General features: G+C 36.0%; 1 protein-coding gene and 1 pseudogene across 36 annotated transcripts in view; one reads left to right on the top strand and one right to left on the bottom strand.

The window, feature by feature from the left end:
* LOC118145613 (large ribosomal subunit protein eL31 pseudogene) overlaps positions 1-2,469 on the top strand; it is a 39,426-nt pseudogene extending 36,957 nt beyond the window's left edge.
* The window catches only part of DLG2 (discs large MAGUK scaffold protein 2), a 2,299,762-nt gene that overhangs the window by 995,856 nt on the left and 1,291,210 nt on the right, over positions 1-12,696 (bottom strand). The window lies entirely within an intron of this gene.

Genomic DNA, 12,696 nt, shown 5'->3' with positions numbered 1-12,696 from the left:
TCATTTGGTATACTGAAAATTCTAGAAATGGATAGTGCCGATAGTTGTACAACATTGAAAATGTATTTAATGCGCATAATTCTACACTTAAAGATTATTAAAATGGCAAATTTTATATTATGCTTATATTTTATCACAATAAGACTATATCCAGGTTTGATAACTAAATGTTATTTTGTCTCACTTAGCACTCTGAGATATTTAATAGTTTGACTTAAATTCAATTGTGCTCATGTTATACCTGGCACTCGTCTACTGTAACCCATGGGTTAAAAAATAAAATCCCAACCAAACTTTATCTTTTTATTATCTAAGATGGATTACTTCACAGACTTGTGAAATATTTACTCAACCAATAATGGAAATGTATAAAATCCCTGAACACATCATATTCATATATCATATTCATCACACTATGTTGCAATTGCTCATTTATGAGTAGTGAATAGGCCGTGTTCACCAACATACCCCAGCTTCCCAGCATACTGTGAGGCACCTCTTAAATGAATACATTTATGGATTGCTGAGATTATGTCTTCTAATTACTCAAAGTTACTGTCCAGTTTCTTTAAAAAAAATAGTTCAGAAAGACATGCTCTTTACTCAACCAGTGATGAAATTAAATAAATAACAAATAGGTGTGGCATACTCAATGTTACTCATAAATGCAAAAGTAAGCCTCTTCTGCTATTTGAATATACTTACCTCCATTAAACAGTTCGTAAATGCACAGGAACACACTGAAGTATCTATATAATTGAGCAACAAATAGTGATGCTGGACATTGATTTATTTCTAAAAGCAGAACTGGTGCTTTAGGAAGACAGAAGTTCATTACACTAATTAGAGACCCTTGCCCTATCTCCACAGAGGATGCTCTCTTGAGTAGACATCAAAGCAGACACCCTTGGATAGACGCTTTTCAAGTTAATGACTCAACAATCAAATTGCAGTAATCCTAGTATCTTCTGGTAAGATCAACTGCTTAAATCAGAGTCACCTTCCAAAAGTACTGCTCACTGACAGTGAAACTCAAGATTGCTATATTAGGGCAGAAATGAGCTTGCCCATCTATGCTGATGTTGTGAAGCACGTGATTACAAAGTTGTTCAAAATAGTCCCACCACAGGTAAAAATCAGAGGCAGAGAATGAGATGAAAGAGTTGGCCAATTATTTTAGAGGTTCCAAAGAATTGTATGCACTCCATAATAACTTTTTAAATGAATTGTCACATTATATTCATTTTAAAAAACTTAGGTAAAACCAGGTATTCAAAAATATTTACTCAATCCTCATAACAACTCCATGAGACAGGCACTATTATTCTCATTTTATAGATGAGGAAAATAAAGCACACAAGGTTTAAGTAATTTGCTCAGAGTTCCACAGCTAGTAAATGGCAGTGCTGGGATTTGAAACAAGGAAACCTGGATCTAGAAACCATGTTCTTAAATACTCTACTTTTATTATTTTAATAGAAGTATTAAAAATAAGAACAGTTTTTTCAAGACTTTTTCAGGGTTTGGGGGGGTTGTAGAAGGATACTATGGACATTCACATGTGCTTCTTAAGAATGTAATCAAACCAGGTGTGTTTTATTCTAATCTTGGAGAACAGGGCTCAGTGAATGAATGATATACCAGGTGGTTTGCAATCAGGCATGATCACAGAGGTCAAGAATGTTAGGATTCAGCAAATAAGCAAAGAGGGTCTGGGCAAGGCAGAATAAATAAGAGGGAAAAACTGGCATATTGTTTATACTTTCAAGCAGTATAGTGTTTGCTAAGTGTTTGCCTTACTTGTGTATGTTTCTTTTTTCCCAATCTATACCTCAACTTCCCTAGGACAGGGACCATAGCTGGATCATTTCTGCATCCATGCATAATAGTAAGTCCCAGCACAGTATATTAATAGGACTGTGCAAGTAAGTATTTTTTAATACCAAGGGGCAAATGAGTATTTGTTTAATTGTTAATTGACTTCAAGGGCTACAGATAATTTATTTACTTGAATTTTATTAACCTGGGGTCAGTCAAGGGTCAAGCAGGAAAAATAGAGAAGATACGACTTCTCTATCAAAGAAGGGTGGCGAGAAGAAAAAGGGCCGTTCTGCCATTAACGAGGTGGTGTCCCGAGAATACACTATCAGCATTCACAAGTGCATCCATGGAGTGGGCTTCAAGAAGCGTGCCCCTCGGGCACTCAGAGAGATTCCGAAATTTGCTATGAAGGAAATAGGAACTCCAGATGTGTGCATTGATACCAGGCTCAACAAAGCTGTCTGGGCCAAAGGAATAAGGAATGTCCCATACCGAATCCGTGTGCAGTCATCCAGAAAACGTAATGAGGATGATTCACCAAATAAGCTCTATACTTTGGTTACCTATGTACCTGTTACCACTTTCAAAAATCTACAGACAGTCAATGTGGATGAGAACTCATTGCTGATCATCAAATACATCAAATGAACTTATAAAATTGCAAAAAAAAAAAAGTGGAGTACAAAAAGCATTATTTAATCTGAATTGTTTCAGAATGTGTTTTCTAACAGGCATAGTGTAGCTGACAATTGCTAACAAGCATTATTCATCATACTATATTTTATCCTACTTTTTTCAAAAACACTCACTGAAGAAATGACTGATACTAAAAGAAATTCTTACTTGCATATCACAAAAGCCATTTTCATAAAGCCTTTGCAAATTCTACACATACGTAAAGAAAAAACTCAACTTTAATAAAATAATGGATCATATTTGAATTAAACATGAAATTCAAAATGTTACACTTGGGGAGTTAACAGAATGCTATATGTTGAAAGGAGAGGCAAGACCGTGCTACAACATCCCCTATTCTTCATAAATTAAATCTGAGAATATTAAAAACTGTCATAAGAATGAAAAGGATTACTTATGGAAAGAAAACAGAAAAGGGAAAGTGATTAGTGAAGATATTTCCCGCTGAAGATCTCAGAACTGTGCATCCAAGAGCAGAGGTAATAAAAATGGCTATTTCTAAGAAATAGATCCAAAGTGGCTCCATTCAGTTCACAACAGGAACATTCAAAGTAGCAATTAATGCAACCGCTGGTGTGGAATTGTTTTCCAAACGCCATCCTGTTGGGTGACTTTTTTTTTTTTTAATGGAAGCAGGGCACTGAAGTCAAATAAAGTCACATCGGTTAAACACTAACAATATCATCAAAGATTATCAATACCACCTTTCAAATATATGAATATAACCACAATACCTTTGATTAAATGAAAGAGGATCTTAGCAGCTATTGTTTACCAAAGACAATAAGGGTCGTAGTGCTTGAAACTCCTTGATATTTGATCATGAGAAATAAATGCAGGGGCACACATCTTAGTGGTGCATAGAGCCGATGAGATTGAAGATTGGAATTGTTAATATCTAGGTTCAAATCCCCAAAACTTGGCCATCAATATTGGGAGATATTGGATAAAAAAATTGTCCCAAACCTCATATTCCCCAGGGACTCAGTGTACTCATTTGAAAGGTATGAGAAGTTCTCATTGAATGTGGACTCAGGTCCCGATAGCCTGGATTGAAATCCTGGCTTTAAAACATGCTAACTGTACATCTTTGGACATATTAATTGACCTTTTTTTGCTTCATCTGTAAAAATGTGGATAAAATACTACTTTGCATAAAAAGCCATTGTGAAGATTGCTAAGTTTAGAACACGTAAAATCATAGAGTAGTGACTGGCCCATACTAAAGACACAATAAATGTTCACTAAGGTTACCATTATTATCCATAATAATTCCTTTTCAGTTTTGAACTTCAATGTTACATTACGTGGGACTTTTCTCTCTTTTTCCCAGGACTTGAAATAAAGCAACAACGGCCAGGTGATGCATTTACCAGCTAGAAGATAAGCAATTTGAGTCATTCAGCACATAATACTTTCTTTCAAATGAGAAGTGATATGTCTTAATTGGCATTCACAAAACAGGGAATTCCTTTCTTAATAGTTGGGTGGTATATTTTGAAAAACAGGAGTATAGGAAGGGCTGGGAGCAGGGGGACAATATTATATGAGGAGGATCTAGAAAACTATTTAAAAGGAAAGAAAAACCTAGAACTATCTCAAAGTCATCATATTAACAATTCTCACTTGTAAAAGAAAGATGTTCTTAGTCATCTTCTGCCTCTAGCCAGAGACAGAGATATAATGACACACCTCCTCATTTTATAAAACCAGGGTGACAAAGCAAGTCCATTCAGAAGCCTAAGGGGATAGTAGAGTAAGAGGCATCATCGTTGAAGAGGTAAAAACTATCTTTCATCTTTTCTAGAACTGGGTAGAATATTGAAATGAATGGTAGGAAGGAAGAAAAGAAAAAAGGAAGAAAGGAAAGAAGGGGGGAGGGAAGGAGGAAAGAAAGGAGGTAGGGAAGAAAAAGTTTTTACAATATATAGATTGTTCACCTGCAGTTTTAATTGAATCAAAAACCCATGAAAAAGTGGGTATCACCATTTTTTAATACATGAGAGCACTAATAATCAAGGAGATGCAGTCATTTGTTCAAGGTCACCCAACCAGTCTTAAAGCCAGATCTAGAGTCTTTCACTGCCTTACTGCTCTTGGGTGGTGTGCCAATAAGAGGAATCACAAAATGTGTAAAAGACAGAAGTCAATGAAGATGACAAAAAACCTCTACAAGAATCTTGGGGAAAAAAAATTAAAGGAAAGTCAGTCCTACGCCAGAATGATGTCCAAATAGGAAAGGAACAAGAAAAAGACTTATTTTTCTCATTATCCTTAAATTTTCCCAAGCACTGTCCCTCCTCCAGCTCCCTTAACCTCAATATACTTTTACCTTTTCCACAACAAATAAGTTTTCACCTTTCCCGTGCTAGAGAATCACCAAAATTTCTGTCAAATCACATAGATCTGCACTGCTAACAAGCACAGGAATACCACGGACCTCAACACCTCTAACAGTGCTCGTTTTGTCATATCTTGCTGCAAACCCTGGTGAAAAGTTACCAGCCCTTCTCATAGTAGAAACTTTCTCCAAGACTAACTTGTGACAAACAGTGGAGGGTATGGTAGGGAATATCAACCAATTCTGCCTTTAAATCTGGTGACCTAAAATAACAAGTAGGTATGGAAGAGAAATATAACTATTTTGTGAATTAAATGTATTTTTTGTTTTATCAAGTTTGTTGAATAAACAGTTTGGATTCATTTCTCCTACTCTGTAGCTTAGACAACTATAAAGACAGCCAAAGTAATCCTCCAAAAGCATTTCATTCATTCCCCTTAACTTCTCCTTTTTAAAAAAAATGTATTACCACTTTAAATAATCTTTCCTAACTCCTTCAAAAGATTGAGTGGTTTAAACCCTGAGGAAGCCATGTATTTAATACTTTGAATAAAAAAGAATGCCCTTTCTACCTGGTGATAGGCTGGCCTTTGGCACTAGAAAACCACTCCTCATTAGAAATCATAATATATATCTACAATAGTGGGAGGTGGTATGGCTTGGGCTGCCATAACAAAATACTAGATGTTAGGTGGCTTAAACAAAAGAAATTTATTTTCTCACAGTTCTGGAGACTGGAAATTCTAAGATCAAGGTTCTATCAGGGTATAGTTTCCAGTGAGCTCTCTCTCCCTGGCTTGCAGATAGCCGCCTTTTCTCCATCTCCTCACACAGTGGAGACAAAGATGAAGAAATCTGTCTCTTCCTCTTCTTACAATGCCACCAAGCCTATCAGATTAAGACTCTACCATTATGGCTTCATTTACCTTTATTTACCTCCCAGAAGTCCTATCTCCAAACATAGTCACAATGGGGACTAGAGTTTCAATATAAGAATCTGGGGAACTCACAATTCAGTCTGTAGCAGGTAGGATGGAGCATCTCTAAATAACTGGAATTTTAAGAGAGAGAGTTCAAGCAATAGAGATTTCATTCTCAACTATAAGCTTGTAATGATGTGGCATACAGGATAAGGCAGTTGGAAAATTTTAGATTGATGTCATTGTTGGTAGCTGAAGAGGACTCTGGTTTTATGCTAGTTACTGTTTGTTTTACTTCAGTATTAGTGGCATGAAAGGTGAGAAAGAAAGAGAACCAAAACCTCAAACCCAGTGCTACAAAATGCCTCATAATTCCTCTTTCTTCAAGGAAAAATGCAATAAAAAACAAGGGCCCCCGAGCATTTTTCCTTGTGCTCCCACTTTGAAAGTGGGTAGAATCTCCACTATAGTCTTCTTACTAATGGTCAAGAAGGTTCAAGGCCTTTTGTATATAGTCATTTGGCATAAATGTTCTGCTTTTCCTAGTGCTGGGCATTTTACTAGGTGCTGGGAATACAAAGACAAATGAGTAGAAATCCTTTCCTTTAAGGATTCTGCAGTTTTATAGAAAATCAGAATTGGAATCAAAGAATGTTTGAGTTGGAAGGACTCTGCTTGCAGATGAACTCAGGCCCAGCAAAGTTAGGACACTTGGTCAAGGTGGCAAAGGTTGTGGGGCAGTCAGTTAACACCCAGCCCCACTAACCTCCAATCCAGTCTTAATTCCTACACTGCATACAGCTAACAGTGTCCCATTCAAGTGAATCATCCAACCAGAGTTCACTTAGGACCTTCCAGATGCTAGATGTTCAGACCAAATAGGACAGAATTTATAATGATTTAGTAATTAAAGATTTAATAAGGTATTTGAAGAAATAAGACTACCTCAAATATAAGCAAATACTACAAGGCATTATTTAAAGTGAAATACCTTCTCTAATTGCCTCATTCCTACAATACATGTGCAAATAAGACATGTAGATTAACTGATTATCAAATTTATCTTCACAGTGATAATCATGCTTAAGCTAATCTTGCTGGATGGGAGAATGTGTCCTTTCATCTTCATTACCCAGTGTAATATCACTCAACAATATCAGGTAGAGGAATATTATTCTAAAGTTATATTAAGAAAAAGATGCAAATAAAGTTTTGTACTCTAGACTGAAGCAAGGCTATCTGGATATCTGGCTTCTGAAGGACCACAACAGAGAAGTCAGGTCTCGTTTCCAGCCTCTCTCTTCTTCCTATCAGAGGTCCATCCAACTCAAGATGAGTTTAAAGAAGAGCATAAAATATGAGTGGGGCTAGGGTCACAGGCTTTAGATTCAGTAAACCTGTTCCTGAATGCTGGCTCCACCACTTACGACCTTTGGCAAATCCCATAACATCTTATACTTTAGTCCATCTATTAAATGCAGCTAATAATAAGAATACCTCAGAAGGTTGTAGTAAGGATGAAATGAGATGGTACATGCAAAGTGCATGTAATAATGCTCAAGTAAACTGCTTAATACTCATTAGTACAACTAATCACAATTTTACAATGGTTTTGTGACCAACTATCTTGCTCTCCAGCCTACTCTCCCCTTCCTTCACTTTGGGCACTTCTCTGATTCTGTCTCCTCTCCCTGACCTCATAAAAGTTGTGGTTTGTGCTCTGCCAGGGTGGGCAGCAGTTCTGGGACCTCAGAACAGGTGCTACTGTCCATTTTGCTGCTTGATTCACCTTCCAGGTGACAGAGGAGAACTGCAGGGCTGCATTCAGTATGGGCAAACACCTGTCCTCTCTGTCACAGCAGCTAGGCAGACACTGGGGCGCTGAGTCATGCTGCTGCTCACAACTGAGGAACTTTGAGAGACTCACAGCCTCTAAGAAAGGGATCTGAGAGGACAATCTGTTCAGCCTTCTCTCCAGGTCAGACCAGTTTTCGATCTACTATGAGGCAAAAATAGACATAAAATGGTCACTGAGGACTGATGAATCTTCAATATCAGGATACTTCTTATGCCTGAGATAAATTTCCGTTTTTGAATTTAAATTTATTTTTAAGATTTATTTTTTATGGGGAAAATAAACTTAGTATATAACTCATTGTAAACACACATGCTTTTATATATATAGTATAATGTGTATTATATAAACACACACACACTCTCTCTCTCTCTCTCTCTATATATATATATATATATGGTATATGGAAACATACAGAGGCAGAGTATTATTTACCAGTAAGGAGCTTGAGCTCTAGAATCATACTGTCTAATCATAGACACCTACTTGTGATATGTTTTCTCTCTAAAAACTAATAGTAATAATCTCACTGGGTCTTTGTATTCACAGTTCTCAGCTCACAGAACAAATTCAATAAGTATTAACTATTGTTGTTTAGACATACAAATATATAGCAGGGAGTCTGGAAGCCCTCTTAAGCTTTCCTCAATCTAAATAGTTCCAGTGTGATGATGTCTTTTAATCCATTTCATAATGTTAATTTTCATTTTTTCCTTTAACATTTACCTTCCTAAATTCAGAATGGGACATATAATACTTGTTGAGTCTGACTGGCACAAGTCAAAATATATGATATGTCTCAGGGTTATGTATAATACTTCTCTATGCAAACTATTACTAATATTACCAAGGAAATAAAAGTAATTTGATAGCAAATATATTTTAAACATTTTATTTATATTAATTCATTTATCTTTAATTTTATTCATTCTGCACCATTATGTCATATATTATTAAAGAATGAACTTTTTTTATATTTTAACGCCTGTGAAATAAAGCTGCATCTTGCAATTCATGCTGTGTTATGGTTTCATTAGCAATCTTTTTTTTTTTTTTTTTTAGCAATAGATGAAATAATGGTGCAACTCAAAATTGATGACAACCTCAAATCCATTAAATAGCATATGAAAGACAACTATGTGCCAGGCATTCTTTTAGACTCTAGAAATATGTTGAATGAGATTGAGAAATCATTCATTTCAAATATACTGAGGATTACAGAAAAATGGAGATAATTACAACAAATGCACAAGTTGCCATGGGAGCGGAAGATAGATCCATCCTGGGCTTATAGAGGCCAGGACAAGTTTCCTAGTGATGGTGATGTCACCTAAGTCTAGAGTGGAATTAATGACGGGTACAGCCAGGCTGTGATTAGCTAGTTAGCCAAACAGATTAAGCAAAATCCTGGAAGCTAGAGAGCATGGGCCATTTAGGGATTTGAAAGTAGTTCAGAATCCTGGATTGAAAGTGCTCATAGAAGAGGGGCAAGTTGTGATGATAGAGAGGAAAGCAGAGGCCAATCGTGATGGGCTTTGTAGATTATATTAAGGGTTTGAACACTATCCTGAGGACACTGGAAATCTACTGAAGCATAAATTTTACCTCTATTTGACCGATGAGAAAACTAAGGCCAGAGAAGCCAAATCACTTACTTCGGGTCGGATAGCAAAGAGCAAGGCTAATGTAATCCCCCTCCCTCTAAGTCCTTACCCAAAGCCTGATGCTCTTTATATAATACTAACATCACCAGGACATAATTCCCTTTCCTTGGTCATATTGCCAGCAAATGCATTATTAGTTTATCCTTCATTTTAGTTTATGTTGAATTAATGTGTTTGGTTTAGACAAGGGGGAGAGTAGAACTAGTGTGCTGGTTTTTAAAAGTTTTCCAAGGTAGGCCAGGCATGGTGGCTCACACCTGTAATCCCAGCACTATGGGAGGCTGAGGTGAACTGCTTGAGCCCAGGAGTTCGAGACTAGCCTGTGCAACATGGTGAAACCCATCTGTACTGAAAATACAAAAAAATTAGCCAGGTGTGGTGGCATGCAGCTGCAGTCCCAGCTACTCGGGAGGCTGAGACATGAGAATTGCTTGAACCCTGAAGATGGAGGTTTCAGTGAGCTGAGATCACACCACTGCACTCCAGTCTGGGCCACAGAGTGAGATACTGTCAAAAAAAGTTTTCCAAGGGGAATATGGCCTAATGTCAGGACAATGTGGGCTTAGTTACATCATTCATAGCTTATATATAACTGCCAAGCTCATCTACAGGATTACGAATATTGATACTAGTCTTTCCTAAATACATCATGAAGGTATATTTCATAATGTGTACCTAAAAGATAAAGAAATATAAAAATTGAAACAAAAACAAATGAAATAAGCAATATATTGCTGATAGGGAAGTGAAGGCACACAACTTTTGGTATTCCAATACTCTTTGTATTATTATGTCACCAGAAATTATACTTTCAATTTATCTTAAAGGTTCTTTAACTGGCTTTTTAGAGTAAGGCAGTCTGGAGATTGACTAAACTAAGTGATTTAAGTTGAAACATGACAACAGGCATACAAGTAAGATGCTAATTTCTGAATTAATTACACAGGGTCAAAACAAAGAAGAAAGGAATAATTAATTTGAATGGAGGTAGTCTATCCCAGCCAGGCAATCTTGATTTCATATTATCACTTTTAAAATAATTTTATTAACAGAATTTGTTGGTACAAATGGACTTTTTAATGAAGGAATAACAAAGAATTCCTTGTGTAGCTTTTTAGAAAAATGTCAACGTGAATCACTTAACATCTTTGACTTATTTCAAAAAGACAGCACATGTACAACTGCCAAGCATTTAGGTCCTTTTTGATAAAAGACATCTTTGGATTCTATATGAATAAGCAATGGGTAAAAATGCCAGTGTTAAGATTATAATAATATGACAATTAAAAGGTATTCAAATAGAATAATATGTGTCCCAGCATGGTGGCTCACGCCTGTAATCCCGCACTTTGGGAGGACAAGGTGTGTGAATCCCTTGAGCTCAGGAGTTCGAGATCACTTTGGGTAACATGGGGAAACCTCACTCTACAAAATATTATGAAAATTAGCAAGGTGTAGTGGCACATGCCTGTGGTTCCAGCTACCCAGAAGGCTGAGGTGGGAGGATCACATGAGCCTGGGGAAGTTGAGGCTGCAGTAAGCAGTGATTGTGCCATTGTACTCCAGTCTGAGCTACAGTGAGACTCCATCTCAAAAAAAAATAGGTGAAAAAATGACAACACAAGTTTGCTACACTTAACCAATAATAGAAGACAAAGAATGTAAGATATTTAACAACAGGAACTGTTTATTCAAAATAATTTAGGTATAGTCTTATCTGAAATAAAGAGGTTGAGTTACACATTCAGTAACTTTGAGTCTGTAAACCTTATCACTTTGAAATTCTAATATAAAAGAGAAGGACAAGATAAGAAAAGATGAGCAACCTTCTTCAGACAAGACAGATTAGGGGATCCAGGAGAATGAAGAGTGGAAGGAAGAAAGCGTAGAGACACAAGGAGTCAGTTTTGGAATACCTTGGGCTAGCTAGGTGCAAATCCCAGCACTGATACTTAGCATTAGTCTTCTGACCTTGGACTAGCTACTCTTCTCTCTAAGATTCAGGAAAAATAATTTCTATTTAATAGAACTGCTGTGATAATTAGATTAAATTTTATGTATAAAGAAGCTAATGCATAAGGTGTATAGACATTATTATCATTAATATGATTATTTTTGTGGGCATTATGACTGGCATTTTGTGATGCTACTGAATTCCATTGACATTAGCTGAGGGAAAACAGTAGGCTGGACAACTAGTAATAAGTCACACTGAGTGTTTAGAATGCCATTTAGTTTTGTACATTCCTAATTATTAATAGCTTTTCAATTAACCCCAACCTTGAGGAAAATACTTTCCGGGTCATACCTGAATGTTGTGAAGGGCTATGATGAGTTCAGGTTGTTTTATTTGAGTGGAAGAAATAAACTTACCTACTAAAAAAAAAAAGCTCCAAATTTACAGAGGGTACTAAAAATCATAATCATTGTCCTTTGTAAAGATATATCTCCCCAACTGCTAAAACATGTTCTTTCACAATTAAATATACTGGTCATTTTAAAAATAAAATTCAATAATAATTTTATTCTCTACATTTCTTCCATTTGTTGATACACCATGACAACATATCATTAGTAGCACTTTCTATGCCCCATTGTTTTGCAACTATATGATCTCTGATGTTATAGAACTACACTATGTAAATTAATTCAGCTTGTTATATTATTTGTTAACTCTCTGTTAGCCAAAGTACATTAGCAAACCCTTAGAAGAAATATTAATTTAAAATTGTAGGTTTAAATAAACTATGTAATAAAAGTAGTTATACAAAATAAATGAATAAATTTCCATTCACCAAGAATTGACTAAGTACCTACAATTTTCAAGGTAACATACCTTTTAATTTATTTCAGGAACTCTATAAATACAAATTCCATTTAAAAATACCAAGATGCTGTTTCATGTTGCTTATCATGACCTAGTGCTCAAAATTAACTCCTCCTAGCTCTCTTGCTATCAGAAAGGCAGTAGAGTTAATTTTTCCTTTGGTCTTTATCACTCAGTAGATTTCCTGATGTGAATGCACCTTACTCTCTTAGTAAGTTAAGTAAATATTTTGAACCCTTAAAATCACATTTGGTTTCTTCTTGCTTGTTTTAAACATTAGCCATCATAGAAATGAATGAGACAGATTGAAGGCCCCTTACTAGCTTCTTAAGAAGCAGAAGCTCATGTTACTTTGTTGTATTAATATCTTTGTAGGTTCTATACACTGAATTTGATAGAGCTGCTATTTCCAACATTTGGGCCCAAGCTTGAAATAAATGCTTCTGGGAGATTCAACTTTCTTTGCATACTAATTTGGCATAAGGTATTATCTCCCAGTGGCTTTCAGAGCCATTTGTGGTCTCTGACAGTTCTCTCATCCGTACAGCCTACAATTTTTATAGGAAGAAAGG

This window comes from Callithrix jacchus, chromosome 10 (assembly GCF_049354715.1).
Source record: "Callithrix jacchus isolate 240 chromosome 10, calJac240_pri, whole genome shotgun sequence".
Taxonomy (NCBI): domain Eukaryota; kingdom Metazoa; phylum Chordata; class Mammalia; order Primates; family Cebidae; genus Callithrix; species Callithrix jacchus.
The sequence above is the reverse complement of the archived record's forward strand: the minus strand, read 5'-3'. Positions and strand labels throughout refer to the sequence as shown.